The sequence below is a fragment of the Macaca nemestrina genome, chromosome 7 (genome assembly GCF_043159975.1).
Source record: "Macaca nemestrina isolate mMacNem1 chromosome 7, mMacNem.hap1, whole genome shotgun sequence".
Classification (NCBI taxonomy): Eukaryota; Metazoa; Chordata; class Mammalia; order Primates; family Cercopithecidae; genus Macaca; species Macaca nemestrina.
Genome location: NC_092131.1, coordinates 169,594,771 through 169,611,226, shown reverse-complemented (window position 1 = coordinate 169,611,226; position 16,456 = coordinate 169,594,771). Strand labels below are relative to the sequence as shown.

The 16,456-nt window shown below is 44.1% G+C and overlaps 1 protein-coding gene across 6 annotated transcripts in view; it reads left to right on the top strand.

Moving 5' to 3' along the window:
- Window positions 1-16,456, top strand: part of LOC105467267 (secretogranin V) — a 56,090-nt gene that overhangs the window by 14,009 nt on the left and 25,625 nt on the right. The gene's annotated exons all lie outside the window — the stretch shown is intronic.

Genomic DNA, 16,456 nt, shown 5'->3' with positions numbered 1-16,456 from the left:
CATAGTTTCTAAAACATCCCATCCTTCCCGTTGACCCACTAAGGCATTACTGGTTGCTTGCCGCCTTGGGGTTGGCAAGCCGGACTCCTCTTTCCCTCAGTGTGAGCGTTCTCCAGGAGGTTTCTAAGTTCTTCATGCAAACAGACTTCTGGCAGATGTCCTCCCAGACCTATCTGTTCAAAACTCAGAGTGTTCAAGCCGGGACCCTGTTTCATGTCACCTGAGGCATGCCATCTGGAGAAAGGGGGAGGCAACAGGAAGCCTGCGGACTCACCAGGGAAGCCACAATCAACAATTTCCCACAGGTAATTGACAAAGTGGATCAGGCACATGTAGAAGTGGAATTGTGGTAACTAAATGGTATATATTTTGTGGTTTGCAGAAATACTTTTCTATATTCTGTCTCATTTGATGCAGCCTTTAAAAAGGTTAAAGAAGTTTAACATTGCCCACAATCACACCGCTTGAGCTTTATGAGTTAAATGTGCTGTTGGCAGGGCAGCTGTGTTAGGTTTAAATGCGTCTCCCCAACCAGCTGTCTTCTATCCTGGTAGACTAGTACAATCCTGTGATATTTAACTGAGAAACTATAACGATGCTGGGAGTCGTGGTAAACCACATGTGGATTTGAGTGGATGGTGTTTCAGGGACATGCCGCTTCTGGAAGCAAATTTTCTGACAAACTGCCCTCTTGGAACCAATTGGTGCAAATACCTTGGGCACCACAGTTGGTAAAGAAAACTATTGAAGGTGGCTGAAAGGGTTTAGCAGACCACAATTTCACACCACAAATATAACTGAGCGTGCACTTTTGACCATGGTGTGCTGTGTGATGTTAGTAGAGGAAGGGGCACTGGCGGTGGAGGCTGGGGGGACTGGGTTTGCACAGCATGCAGGAAGAGCACTGAGGCAGGATGCCCAGGGGTTCTAGTCCTAGCTCAGACCAGCTGCGTGGCACTGAACAAGTCCCTTCAGTCCTGCAAAGTTTAGCTTCCCAATCTAAAAATGGAGATAAACTGTCCAGTCCATCTCACAGGGTTGATAGGGCAGAGAAATTAAATAATATATATAAAAGTATTTTGGAAAGTATAAAATGGTACACAGGTGCAAAGCATTATTCTCATGGTCCTTAATTCTTTCATCCTCCTCTCTCTCTCTCTCTATATATATATAAATATATATATATATTTCCAGGTGTAAGTGGCTTTGGGATTGGAAGATCATCATATCTTTCTATCTTAGGTTCCCTGTGTCCTTCACGTGGCCTCAGAAAACTGCCCCCAGTAGTTGCCTGTTAAACTTTGCCAGAATCAATTTCCCACCTGGCCTTAAGTGCTCTGCTCTGTGTTGGTGTTAACCTTAGGAGTGAGAAACATGTGACTCTAATGAGGATGGATGCTTTCTAAAAACTCATAAATAGCAACTTTTCATACTCAAATTTGCTCTGTTCCATTCTTGCCCTTGTGACTTTACAAATGTCGTATTCTGCCATGAAATAGGTTATAGAAGCAGGTTTAAAGGGAAGGAGACTATGCTGCCAAACTAAAAGTGAAACCTGTCCATGTGGATATAACAGATGTCAGTGGAAGAAAGGTGTGCAGAATTGAAAAGCTTGCTCTCCGTGGTTTGGGAACACACTGTCCTCTTGTGGACATCTCTGGCAGCCTATGATCAGTACACTTCTTTGAGCCAAATAGCCTATCAAAATATTATCTAGTACATTTCCACTGGTATTTACTCAGTAATTACTGAGTGCCTACTACATGCCAGGAACTGTGGCCCTAATATGTTTCAAAACCCATAAACATGCATCTAACTTGTTTATATAGGATCCCCATCAGACACTATCATCTTTTAACCTTTCCAGTGAAGGTTAAACTCTGACCAGAGGAATTGAGTGTGTTTGCAGAAAATCAGAGATGGAACAGGATTAGACTGCTTTTCCCCTTACTTTTCCATTCCCTTACAGCATGTTCCATTGGTACTTGAGTCCAGAGGCATCCAGAGATATAAGAACAACAAAACACAACAAAGATTAGGAGTAACAAAGGGTTTTCATGCAGTGCCTCACCCCAGTGAGGTGGGCCGGCTAAAAGGATGTGATACAAACTGATATCCAGGGAATGGCAAAGAGGAGTACCTGGGCCTGTCCATCATCTCTTATCATGACTCACAGCCCTTGTTTAAGGAACTTGAAGTCTAGGTGGGGGAGAGGGACATCAAACTTAAAATGCACAGCTGCAACCTACTAGATAAAAGCTGAGAACCCTGTATGTGGATCAGACAGACAGTCACCACTGGAGTTCAGGAAGGGGATAGGGCATTGGCCCCCGGAGAAGACATCACAGATCAAACTTGAGCTAGACTTCCTTGAGGGGGGGTAGATGGAAAAGATTCAGATTCAGGCAAGAAGAGCATCTGGGCACAGTGGCACATGGTCTGTATTACTCAGGCCCCTAAGTTCACCTGGGAAGCTCCAGCCTCTCTTCTGCACCTTGCCCACAGAATGTTCTGTAACACCTCTCTGTCCTTGCAGATAAAAAGGCTGCCCCAAGTCTAGCGATACCCTCGATGGCGGCAGGGGTGGTAGCAGTCTAGCGATACCCTCGATGGCGGCAGGGGTGGTAGCAGTCTAGCGATACCCTCGATGGCGGCAGGGGTGGTAGCAGTGTTATTGGATGGGACGGTGAGTTGGATATTTCCCTTTGTTTTGCTCAAATACATGCACAGATGGCACCAACACCATTGGGATCTCTGGAGACTGAGGTAGGTATTTCTTCAGTCACTCAGCACGAACAACTGTCAGAGAGGGCCAAGCGTGGTGGCTTACACCTGTAACCCCAGCACTTTGGGAGGCCGAAGCAGGTGGACCACGAGGTCAGGAGATCGAGACCATCCTGGCTAACACGGTGAAACCCCATCTCTACTAAAAATACAAAAAAAAAATTAGCCAGGCATGGTGGTGGGCGCCTCTAGTCCCAGCTACTTGGGAGGCTGAGGCAGGAAAATGGCGTAAACCCGGGAGGCAGAGTTTGCAGTGAGCCGAGATCGCTCCACTGCGCATCCTGTACTTGCACTGCACAGCACGTGCCAGATAATCTGTGAAATGGATCTTTCCTCTAGGAGCTCCACCTTTTCCAGGTGATTGTTCGCTTGGACATATTTGAGTATAAGCTCCCAGAGTGTCAGACACGGACCTCTCATGGCAAGTCAGACCATCCCAGGTGCCCAGGTGGCAGCGCAGTGAGTGGGAGGGAGGAAAAGTTTCCTGCTGGCTTTTGGTCTGACCAAGACAGAGGGACACTGATCCAGGGCCTAAAATGACCATGGCAATAGGCCTTGCCAGCAGGGATCTGTGGCAGGCTCCTGGCACTACTGGTCATTTCCCCCAGTGGCCCGTTCAAATTTTTCTTTGCATGAGACAGAGATTATGGCTGAGGAAACAGCCAGGCCAGAAGGCTAGCCTGCCCTGCAGAAGCCCAGGGACCTTCCTGATGCCATCTTTCTGGTACGACCGCTCAGCAGGCCTGTGTCAACAAGCCTTGCACGGTTTGGACAAGATGTGAGTGACTAAGGTTTTCCTCCGGAGCAGCAGGAATGGATGGGCCTGCTGGGAAGAATCCCTCTGCTGTAAACTACCTAAGACCCCTGTCTCCTGAATTGAACCAGCGGGTCCCTTCTTGTATCTGGCTTGCTTTCCTTAAAAAAAAAAAAAAAAAAAATATATATATATATATATATATATATACACACACACACACACACACACATACACACACACACACACATAAATCTTCAGCAGATGATGGGAGGAACTATTTGCTGAGTTTGTCCAGACTCTGAATAGCCTTTGGTCACTGAAGTGTGCAAAAACATGGCAACAGTGCAGTTGCTGTGGTCTGAAATGTTTGCAAAGGAAGAGAGGAAAGAGCAGTTATTCTGACAGTAAATGATGCATAATACTAATATTGGAAGGATTCTTTTTTCCCCGTGTGGTCAGTGAACAGAATTTTTGGCAGTCGTCTGTCATTTCACTAGGTCTGTATACAGCACACTGGAGCTTCGTAAGGGTCTCTGGCTCTTTTTTCAGTCAGAGTTTTGGTGCCTAGGGCTCTGGGCTGTGGACAGGCAAACTGTACCTGCAGGCAGGCGTGGTCGGGTTACTCCCAGCTTGCCAGATCCGTGGCTCTGACGAGAGAGTTATCAGTACCTACAGAGCTTCCTCCTGCAGCCTGCCTACCCACCCAGGCCATCTTCTGACACTGCCTCCATGCGTCCGTGCTCCCGGGCAGATCAGATCACCTCCCTCACTTGGTTTGGACATCAAGGAGACTGCGTGAATGACCATCAGCCTCTCTTCGGTCTACCCAAAGGTGTCAAGTATCCAGCACTATTCTGATGGAGAAGCAGTAAGAATGAGCCTACCTTAGATCTATTAATAGAGCTTATTCAGCAGAGGAAAAAGATCCAGCTAACCCAGATGACTGCATGAGCCCTAGGTCATTCACATGTAGCTTTGGTGTGTAATGAGAGATGCACGCATGATACACAAGCTGCTGTCCTTGGGTGCCCTGCACCCCTCTCAGGTGCTCTCCAGACTCAGCCCTCTGACTGCAGGGCAGACCCCAAAAGAAGATCAGCATTTCACCTCGATTACCCCTAGTACTTAAGACATTTGCCTTCATGAGTTTTGGGTAATCAATATTGTACAGCCATCAATTTAATTTTTTCATGGTATCAACCTGATACTAAAGCTGTAGAATCTGGGAAGAGCACAACAAAGCTTACCTGACTGACTCCACAATTATATTTGAAATGGATAATTGAGATATAATTTAAAGGGTAGAATATATTTTTTCCATAATTGCAAAAGTTTGCTATAACTAGCAAAAGGAAATACAAAATTGAGTAATAGTGTTGTAGGAGAAGGAAGCAAATACTTATTTTGTATCTACTGTGTGCCAAATGCTTGTTATTTTGCCCCCAGAAATCATATGCAGATGATTCTATTTTACAAGGGAAAGTTGAGGTTTAGAGCAGGTGAACAACATGCCAAGATGGAACAGAAGGGGCATAGGACCAGGATTCAAGTCAGAGCAGGGTTTACACCCTTGGCACCATTTACATGTGGGTCAGATAATTCTCTGTGGTGGAGGCTGCATCCCTGGCCTCTACCCACTAGCTGCCAGTAGCATTTCCCCCATTTGTGACAACAGAAAATATCTCCAGGCCAGGCATGGTGGCTCACGCCTGTAATCCCAGCACTTTGGGAGGCCGAGGTGGGCGGATCACCTGAGGTCAGGAGTTCAAGACCAGCCTGACCAACATGGAGAAACCCCATCTCTACTAAAAATACAAAATTAGCCAGACATGGTGGCGCATGCCTGTAATCCCAGCTACTAGGGAGGCTGAGGCAGGAGAATCACTTGAACCTGGGAGACGGAGGTTGCAGTGAGCCAAGATCACACCATTGCACTCCAGCCTGGGCAACAAGAGTGAAACTCCATCTCAAAAAAAAAAAAGAAAAGAAAATGTCTCCAGACATCGTCAAATGTCCTCTGAAGGTCAAAATCAGACCCCCTGTGGAGACCCATGGCTCTAGAGGCTTTGTTTTTCTGCCATCGCACGCTCGGAGGGAAATTTTGGGGTACCTTTAAGGATGCTATATGGATTACTTATGTTTCAGTATTTTTTTCTTATGAAGATAATAAAAGCTGTTGCAGATCATTTAGAAAACAAAATAAAGATTGTTTATAATCTTACCACCTAGAGATATCCACTTTCAACATTTGGCTATGTTTTCTTCCAGTCTGTTTTCTGTGCACACATAGGTAGTTTTTAAAATCATACAGTAAATCTTTTATCTGTATTTTTATACTTAATATTGTATCAAGAGCCTATCCCTACGTTAAAATCAATGTAATTATTTTTAGTAGCTGCATTATATCCTATTATATGTTTTTGCCTCAATTTACCCAAGCATTTTTCCAAATGGCCATTTAGAGTTTTTCCAGTTTATCCCATCATAAACACGGCTTCAATGAACATATTTGTGTATAAACCTTTGTGTCCAGTCTTGATAAATTCTCTGGGGTATGTATTTCTATGAAAAGAAGAATAATTGAGTCAAGCTCTGTACCTATTGTTTAGGCCCCATTTCCTACATGCTGTCAGGTTGCTTTCTGTAAGTGTTGGACTTATATGGCTGTGCTCTCTCTCTCACTCGTTCGTGGGTGTCTTGTCTCACTTGTTAACTATGAGTATTACCTTTTTAAAGTATTTTAATTTGATAGGCAAAAATGGCATCTCATTGTTTTATTTGTGTTTATTTGATTACCAATGAAACGGAATATCTCTTCCTATTATATAGCTATTTGTTTTTCTTAGTCTCTGAAATATTTGTTAATACAATGCATTGCTTCTTTATTAGATCTAATTTGTGTCTATCCACTTCAAGTTTTGTTTCTTTACATTTTCACATGTAGACTTAAAACTACAGTTCTTTAAGCTGTTTAGCAGCCGTAGAGGAAGACTTGAGGCAAGAGTTTGGAGGAGAGATGAAAGGGAGTGCTTTTGTATAAATTGGAGATCACCTCAACTATAGAATTAACTGAGCCCTGAAGTTGGAAGAAGAGGGAAGAATGGCAAAAGAGGAGGTAGTGCAGAGGTGTCCAGTCAGGATTTCCTGTAGTGGCCACCAGGTGGTGCCATCCGCCCGGGACGATTTGATGTCTGGTGCAGGAGAGCTGGAGAGCTGGGGAGAGTATTAATAAGGTGGTCTCAAGTGAGGTGGTTGGAGTGCCGTTCATACATGTGGGACATTAGTTGGGCTTCTGTAATTAACCTGTCAATGATCGTGAGTTGGTGCACGTGTGTTTGTGTGTAGAGCGGGGAAGAGAAGATTAGGGCTGTTAAAAAAAAAAGAATATATATATATAAAATATATAATATACACATATTATATAATACATATATATAAATGGCAGGTTTATTGAGATATTCACATACTATACAATTCAACAATTTAAAGTATACAATGTAATGGTTTTTAGTATATTCACATAGTACAATCAATTTTAGATTTTTTATTGCCCCAAAAGGAACTCCATTCCCCTTATCCATTCCCCTCATCTCTGCCCCCTTACTCCTTCCCTCAGTCTCCTTTCCCCAGGCCCTGGAAACCACTACTCTACTTTCTATGTCTGTGAATTTGCCTCTTCTGAACATTTCATATAAATGGAATCATAGAATAGGTGGTCTTTTATGGCTGTCACTGCTTGTCCTAGACAATGCTACACTAGCTTGACTTTGTGGCAGGAGGCATCGGGGTATCCAGATAGACTTAACTGTTTTAAAAGAAACAGCATTTGCAGGCTGGCTAGAATCATCACAATTACCTGGGAAGCTTAAAATGAAAGACTCCTGGCCCCCAATCTCTCCAGGAATTCAACTATGGCAGTTCCAGGGAGTCTGAGCTGCTTGGGATTTTTTCATTGCCACCAGTGACTCTAACGATTGCCTAGCTGGAAGCAGTGGGACTCCAGTTTTGAACAGAGGCATGAGAAGAAAATGGCATTTCCCTGCAGATGGGCTGTACCAGCTGCAGCTTCAAGTCCAGTGCCTCTTGTGGGAAAGGAACCACACCCTCGTCATTCGCCACATCTACACTGCAACACTGGTTCATCTCAGACTATCATCTTTGACTAGGCATGACAACAGTGCATATTTGAAGGCCATCAAACCAATGATATTAGCCTTGTGTACTGTTCATCTGGAAAATATCTCCCATGTGGTATGAGTAAGAAGAGCACTGAATTTGAATTCTGAATCTCACCAGAGTGTTCCACTGACTAGTCTCAGGGCTACTGTGAGCACCCAGTGAGAGTGGCCATGAGAGGTGACACACTGCACAAGTCAGGGCACTGGAATCATGGGACAAGATGGGACTTTAGAGAATATCTTGTCCACCTGCTTCATTTCATAGTAGAGAAAATGATGCCCTGAGAGGTCAAGTTCTTCACTGAGGGTCATATGCCAGCTATTAGTAGTGTAGCCAGCACCAGGGTGACCTAGCCTTTGCCTCCTTCTGTTTCTGTGTGCCCTTCTTCCCTACGTTGCTCTCTTTTGGAATCCGAGGAATCACATTCAATCACTTTTCATTTTCAGAAATGAGGAAACCCAGGCCTCATTTGTCCATGGCTAAAAGGCTAATTGATTTATATTTGCTTTGGATGACTAGGAGTTAAAATAATGACAGATGAAAAATCCAAGATGGCATTTGTATACCGCTTTTAAGAGCAATCCACAACAGATTCAAATTTCGTGAGGCCTGAAACTCATGCAATTTGAAAACTTTTTTCAAGAAAAATAAAACACAATTGCAAATGAAAAGGTAGGTTCCAGGCCTCAGAAGCAGTCTGCACCCATGAGGGGCCCTCATTCACTTCGCTATAAATCCACCTCCAGGAGCAGTAATAAGGAGATCCCTACTCACATGTGTGCTGCTAGGTTCTTCTGTTTGTATAAATAGCATGTGTCCTGCTAAGTCACCTCCACTCTTACAGAATGGAGGCCACGCGGTCAGCAAATATGTATTGAACATCTGTTATCTGTAAGGAATACTGAAGGAAACCAAGAGAGGAAAATAAGCTACCATCTCTAAGTCAGGAGATGAGACACAAAGGCAGAAAGGAGGAATTCCTTCCCTGCTGTGGTCTGGGCCAGGGCGCCTATGGGAGCCCAGCCTCTAGTAGGTTTCCAGTTTTGGTCTCAGAGAATCTTCCTCTCGTAGTCATTCTTCTCTCTCTGCCTATCAAATGGGGAAGTGGATGTTGACATGAGTAAACCCTTTGGGGTTTTTGGATGAAAAATTTTTCAAGATTTACATGACATTTTTGGGGTTGTGCCTACCCAAAAAAGTCTCATATCTCACATCACTGCCTTGAAATGGATTACAGGTGCATTTATCCATCAGGGCCACATTCACCTAAATGCACCTAATGGCACTGAAACAATTAGAATAACATAGGCATCCTGAATAATCCATGCCTCTTCTCAAGAAATTGTTTTCTATTTTTATTTTTGTAAAACAACTTCTTTATTCAGTTGTGTTTATTTAAATGATCACAACAGCATTAGGTTCTGGTTTGGGGTGTTTTATTTTATTTTATTTTATTTGTTTGTTTTAAGTCTAGTTTCTGACCCTTTCTGAAAGATACAACATGGAGATAGGCCAGGAGGGAAACTAGTTTTAGGGTGTTCTCATTACATTCATTTTATGTCATTTTTAATTATTAGGTTTACATTATTGAATTCCTGTGGGGAAGGAGGAGTCAGAGCTGTGAAGAAGTCATAAGTCCCTATAGGTAAAATCAAGTACTATTTGTCTCTAGTCAAAATTGCCCTTTCCATTGATAGGAGAAACGACTGGGCCTCCTTATCATCCAGAGTTCATTTTGTTTTTCGTGGCAGTTTCACTGTCTTTGGGAATTGAGCTTTTTGACACGTTAAAGCGCGAGGGGCATGAACACCTTGGCAGGGTTTGCAGTATCTCCTTCGAGTGCAGGATGGAGGGCTCCAGAGCTGGCAATTTGAGGAATGGCTGGTGGCTTCTGATGTCACAACCAATCCTGCCACTCATGTGTCCCTCCCTGTTTTGAATCATGGATCTCAAACATCCTCAAAAGCTCTTCCATGGTAATTTCAAAACTCTGAACAAATCAATCCTAAGAAAAAATAAACATGCAGAGGAGCAAAGGATATTTGGGATATGGTTCTAATTAAAATTTTTAAGTTTTCCTTTTCAGAATCCTGTATGAGCTATTAAATATGAAAAAAACTTCTGAGTAGGAAAGCAATAAAGGCCGTTACCCTTAGAGATTTTGAATCTTATAATAAACAAATAGGTCTTCTTTTCCCCAAATGTTTCTTCTTATCAACACAAGGGAGTTGAGTGATGGCTACAGCTCTAAAATACTGAACATGGCTGCCTACTGAATTCAGCGTACATACGTTACATAAGATGCACATACATACTTTATTTCTATTAGCCTGTGAAACAGTGAACATGCCTGCTCTTATAAAGTGTCTAGTAAAGGAACTACAAAAGAAACACATCTACTGGGCACTCTCACACTGGCCGAGGTAGGTTGGAACCATCTGGATGCTTGCCTGTGCCATAGTTAACCTCGTGACTATCCAGTTTGCCAGTTATCCAGGCCCATTTACCTCTGGTCCCACTCAGCGAGCCCTTTGGCTATTTCTGTCTTCATTGGCACCTAAAGTCAAGGAGAAAGAAACGAACATTTATTAAGTGCTATGTTTGTACCAGTTAATCTTCTCAGTGAAGTATTATTATCACCCCTGTTTCACAGAGAAGGAAACTAATATGCAAAGGGGTAAGATAACTTGTTCAGGACCACACATGTTTTTTAAGTATCGAGCTCATGCATTATAAAGTGACCACACTAGCTAACATTTATGAAGCACAATATTTGCCAGAATTCTTGCAAAAAGCCTTACGAGGACTATTTTATTTTATCCTCATACCAACGGCTTAAGGATGGTATTACCTAAATATTCTTAGGTCATACAGCTAGTGTGATGGAGCCAATATTTAAACTCAAGCATCTGGATTGCAGGCTGCACTTTTGATCGCCATGCCTAGCTTCCTCTATACACCTGCTCTGACCGACTTGGTATTCACAGGCCCATGAGACCTGAAATATGGCCAGCTCGAGTTGTAATGTGCTCTAAGTATAAACTACACACCCTATTTGGGAGACCGTATGCAAAAAAGAATATAAAAAGTCTCGTTGGCAATTGCTTATATCAATTACATGTTGAAATGATAATCTGGATATATTGGGATAAAAATTAATTATTAAATTAAATTTCAGTGTATTTACTTTTTGAAGTGAGAAGACTAGACAATTTAAAATTACAAATGTAGTTCATATTCTGTTTCTATAGAACAGCACTGCTATATACTAATTTAAAATAATATATAAAGGGGACTGGAACTGACTCAGGCCAACGTTATTTTTCATCAGTAGTTCTAGTTAAAAATTTGGTTGGAGTGGGTGGATGGGAAGGTCGAAGCCATTTTTAAAGATAAGTTTGGTGTTTTTATGAATTTGAGTTATGTGTGCTTTCTTCACCCCTTTTACCATGGGTGGGTAAGAGACTTGCCATTTTTAAGGATGAAAAGAATTCTGTGAGGTGTATTTCCAGTGTCTGTGTGTAGTGCTGCAGCTGTCTGAGCACATCGCCAGAGGCACCGCTTTTGGCCTGTAAGGCACGAATCATTCACCACTGTCCGCATAGCTTTGTGACCACCTTTGAGTCTCTCTCTTCTAACATAACATTGGCTTCTGGCTCCAGGTGTGGTTCCTGGCACAAAGCTGATAATAAGCAGTGAATACTGTTTTGTTTGGTTTGTTGTAGTTTTATTATTTATTTATTTATTTATTTATTTATTTTGAGACATCTCACTTTGTCGCCCCAGCTGGAGTGCAGTGAGTGGCGCGATCTCGGCTCACTGCAGCCTCCACCTCCTGGGTTCAAGTGGTTCTCCTGCCTCAGCCTTTCGAGTAACTAGAACTACAGGCACACACCAGCATGCCTGGATAATTTTTTTGTATTTGTATTACAGATGGGGTTTCACCGTGTTGGCCAGGCTGGTCTCAAACTCCTGACCTCAAGTGATCCGCCTGCTTCGGCCTCCCAAACTTACAGGATTACAGGCGTGAGCCACTGGGCCCACTTTATTCTTAATACCTATTGCCAGGCAGAAGTTGCATGGATATAAAAGAGAGAAACTGGGAATATTTGTATGAGATGGGAAACCATAGGCCAGGAAAGCATTACCAAAGAGTTGTAGAGGATTTAGTCTGAGCCCTGTCTCCCTCCCCAACACACACACCACATGCCATTCTGAGGCTAGAATTAATCCCCGCTCCACCAACAGCAGCCACCAAAAAATAGTAATAACTGCCAGGAACTCAGAAACAGAAAAGAATTTCTACGAGATTACTGTCCAAAACAAATGTTTATTCTAGCCATTTATAAAGAACACTTACGGATTTACGGCAGTTTAGGATAGAGAAAAAGAAGTAGGGGAATGGTAATTAATGCAGGTACAAATTTGTAATGCCAAGTGAGAATCACGTTCCTTGTCGTGGCCCAAAAGGCCTTGTCAGATCCAAATGGAGTCTCCTCGTTTTAGTTTACAGACACATGGAGGGAAGTGGCATGATGGAATAATTACATTCGCAAGCCATGTACCCCCAGTCTGTGCTAGGGCCACTCCCCTGGCCAGTGTAGAACCAGGCCAGCTGATGGAAGGGGCTCTGAATGGGCACAGCGCTGCCAGGCCCTGCCACTCCCACCTCATCCCATCCAGAATGGGCCCAACACAGTTCCTGCTTCCCCTTATTCACACCTCCTCAACCATAGTCCCCAGTGACCTGCTTCCTTTGTGAAGCCCAGGCTGACCGGAAGGTGAGCCTCAACAGAAACCAGCAGAGAGCTGTGGGTCTGGGGCGGAGGGTCACCTCCACTGTCACGGTGTCTTGGTGTTAATGTCATCTGTTGGCTCAGCCATTCGTTGCTTCCGTCTTCCCTAAGCTCCTGCAGATCTCCTTTACTTCTTTCTTTCGTGTTCGAAGCTATCTCCTTGGACGCTGGGTCACTAATTATAAACTTCCTGTGCATTTACCTGGCTCTGCTTTGGCCCCTAATGACTTTATTTCTGCCTGCAGGATTGTCATTGCCATTGCCCCTTTTCCTTACCTGCGAACCTGACATACTCTGCTTATCCCTATAGCTGGCACACCAGGGGGTCTGGAATTCCTGTTGGTGAAGACACTACTTGAAGAGAATAATCCCAGAAATCCTCTAAGTTGCAAATATATCATACAGGAGCAGAGTACCACATGTGAATTAGCACTCATTATCATGTTAGTAGAGAAGCTTACCGAAAACAATGATACATAGGACCTGCTATGTCATTGAGAACAGAGAGGTGGGGCTCAGGTTCTGGACAAATGATGTCATAAGTAAGTATAGTTTCAGAAAGGAAGATGAAGTGGGAGCTTTAGATAACTGGAGGTGGTAGGCCTGTATGTGGAACCAGATGCTGGAGGGCCCACGTCCATATTTTTACTTTACAGTTTTGTGTCCATATCCTTAGCTACTCCCCACCACCACCACAGTTCTATATCCCATTATTTTTTCAATATACCTGATCCTCAACTCAAGCTCCACTCTGACCCTCAGCTCAGCCATATAATTTCACCAAAGATTATAAAATAAAGATTTTAAAGGACAAACATGAGCCTTGACCTTAGTATAGACATGCTTAGCCTTCATACGAGTTGCCAAGTTGAGACTTCATTTCAGACAGCAAATAAAAGTTATATGAAGGAGCTAAAAGTACTACTGCAAATTACCTATTTGAAATGACTTTTTCGAAACCTGCTAACTTCACAGCTCTCCTAAAAAGGCTTCATTTCCAGGTTATTTTATTTTGGGGTTTTGTGTGTATGTGTTAGAGGGGGTGGGGTTTGTGGTGACTACAGAAAAATTAGTTAAATTCATAGGATAAAATTTGAACTTTTGCAAATAAGTAAACAGCCAAAACAAACACCACTTCAGAAAAAAAAAATACATTTTCTCCTTTTGAAAAGCAAGCAATGCTTAAGCAAAATACCTTAAAAGTGAACTAAAAAGCTTTTCTAAAATAAACAACTCTGCTTGTGATCCTAAATTGGGACCACATGTAGATGTGAAAGCTACAAATGCAGTGCACTCAGAATTTGCGTCTCTGCCTTCACTGTTTGCGTGCCTCTGAGTACACGATGATAATGTTGCCTTTGGTCCCCAAGGAGCCTGAGTTTTTTAGATCCTAGTATGAGGGGGGAAAGCAGAAGAAGAAAGGAAAGGAATGAAAACAAATGCCTTTCAAGACAAAATATCCGAATGGGTTTCACTTTGCTTATCTGCCAACAGGCTCAACCCAATTTAGATCTCTCCTACAAGGACAGGATAGTGCCAGCCGGGGTGTCTGCCCTTGCCGTCTATGTGGGGCCGTCCCTGTGAGGGACCAGGCTCAATTCAGAGCAGAAGGATCACTCTAGCAAACTGCCTGGGCCAGCCCTCTGCCCTGAGGCAAGTCAATGAATAAGCCAATTCAACACAGATAGAATCATTCCTTTGTTTTTCTCAATTACCAAATGCTATGTGCTTTGGGGTCACTTGTTGTGTGAGTTTAGAGAATGTGGATATTGCAACATAAACCCTCGCCATTCTAAACAGCTTAAACTCAATTCTGTTCCTAGGGAGGAGAGCTGAGGTGATAATATCCATTTCTAAGTATAAACTATCGTGTGTTCATTTTCTCATTCCAGGAGACACATTTCTCTTCTCTGCTAGTGCTGCTGGTCTCTTCCAGCAAGCACAAACATCAGATATGTGTTTATGTGGACATATTTTGTCCCCTATTACTGGAGAGCAAGCTCCTTGAGAGAAGGGATTATGTTGCCCGGAGAAGTAACTTTGTTAGGCAAAGCATGACTTTATTTAATTTTGAATTGATAAGAAGGCACTGATGTTAGTAAAAAGCTCAAATGTTCTGAGCCCTGTTGCTCAATACCTCAAACACAGGACCATGATCACCACAATGAAAAATATGTAGGATCGTTCATTTCAGCTCTGTTAATTGTGCGATTAGGAAATGTTGACTAGATAGTAAAAGCGGCTACCATTCACTGAGTGCTTATTCCATACCAGGTACTGAGGTAAGCATTTGACATCCAGTATCTGATCTGATCCTCCCACAAGCATGTTATCCCCAGGTTAAAAGGGGAGAAATTGAGGTCCAGTGAGATTGGGAGGCTATGAGAGGTTATCCCACAGTGTGTGGCAGAATGTGGACTTGAACTCAGGGCCCTGACAACAGGAAGCTAAAAAAGCCTCTTTGTATAAACAGTGCTCTCGTTTCTGCGGGTCCTCCGGAAATGAAAATAGTTGCTTTTCGTAAATCGGTTTGAATGTTGGGACCCTCGTTTCTCACCAGGAGTCAAGGACGAAAGGTCTTAATACATAGAGTGGATTTTGAGAAAGGATGTGTGGAAATGACTCTTCTTTTCTTTTATCTCACCTCAATTACTTGGGTTGCAGGAAGCAGAAACATGGGGGTCAGACATCTAAAATGTGAAGTTCCATCCTCATGTTGGCCACTTCTTTCAGGCTCCTTTCCCCATTCACAGGGGCCAATCTGTTTGTCCCTCTCCTGCTCTTTCTCCTTGCCGCTGTCTTCTTTCCAGTGGAGACACAACGTGTGGTGGGACTGCCTGAGTGCTTACTGAGAAGGAGAAACCCAAGCACAGATTGTACAGGAGCTGACTGATGAGCCCTCTGGTTGTGGACAAGTGATTGCGCTTTTTGTATAATTGTGTGTTTACCTCAAGTTGTGAAAAAACAAAACAAAACAAAACTTGTGGGGCAAGTTGGACCTTAGGAAGGAGATTTCTGGGTCTGTGACTTCTCTTAGCCCCCAGTGCCTGGTGCCTACGGCCAGTGTCGCCTCAGGGAGTCCCAGGCTGTTCTGTGGCCTCCAGAAGGAGCCACCCCGCCCCTTCCTCACCCCACTCCACGCTGCCTTCCCTTAGCCCCGGGGGGCTTGCCGCCCTCCACCTCTCTCCCAGTCTCCTTGGGCGCTGTTGCACTCCAGCCTTCAGCTCTGTCAGAGTCTGAGCGGGGGAAACCAAAGGAAGCCAGGCGGTGTCTGGAGTGCCCCATCCTTCTGCTTCACGCTCCCAGACTGCTGACAAAAGGAAAACTGGTCCCTCGCTTTCTGAACGATGTATCGAGACCGCAGTGTATTTTTAGCATCTGCTGTTTGTGGTAACATAAGTGAAAACTGCTGGACCCGTTCCCTTCAGCTGAATGGCTGGTATTCAGGGCAGTGTGCCCGCTCCCTGCCAGACGCTCCTCATGGAACTCCCTTTTTACGAGGTGGGCGACTGGCTCCCTGGCACCAGGCTGCCCCACCAAAATTCTCCTTTATTGCCCAGCGCCAGTGCCCCGTTGCCTGAGTCCCCAGGGCTGCAGGCAGGGTGAGGGGTACGAATGGGACGACGCTGGCTGCGGGCTTGTCAGGGTGTTCCCATGTTGTGTGGCAGAGTCTGGAGGGCAGGGGTTGTCTGGATGTTCCAAACCTCCAGCGTGAGATGGGCGCTCAGGTGCGAAGGAACCTTGGTGGCTAGGCCGACAGGTGGCGTCCCGTTTCAGAGCCATTTTGCCAGTGCCTGGCTCTGCAGTGGTCACTGACGCTGAAGATCCCCTGAGTGACCAGGAAACTGTGAGAGACCCCAGTTACCCCAACAGGTCATTCTACTAATGGTGGCTGTGCAGCTCCAGCTTATTTTTGGAAGACGGAAACGCACTGGAAAGG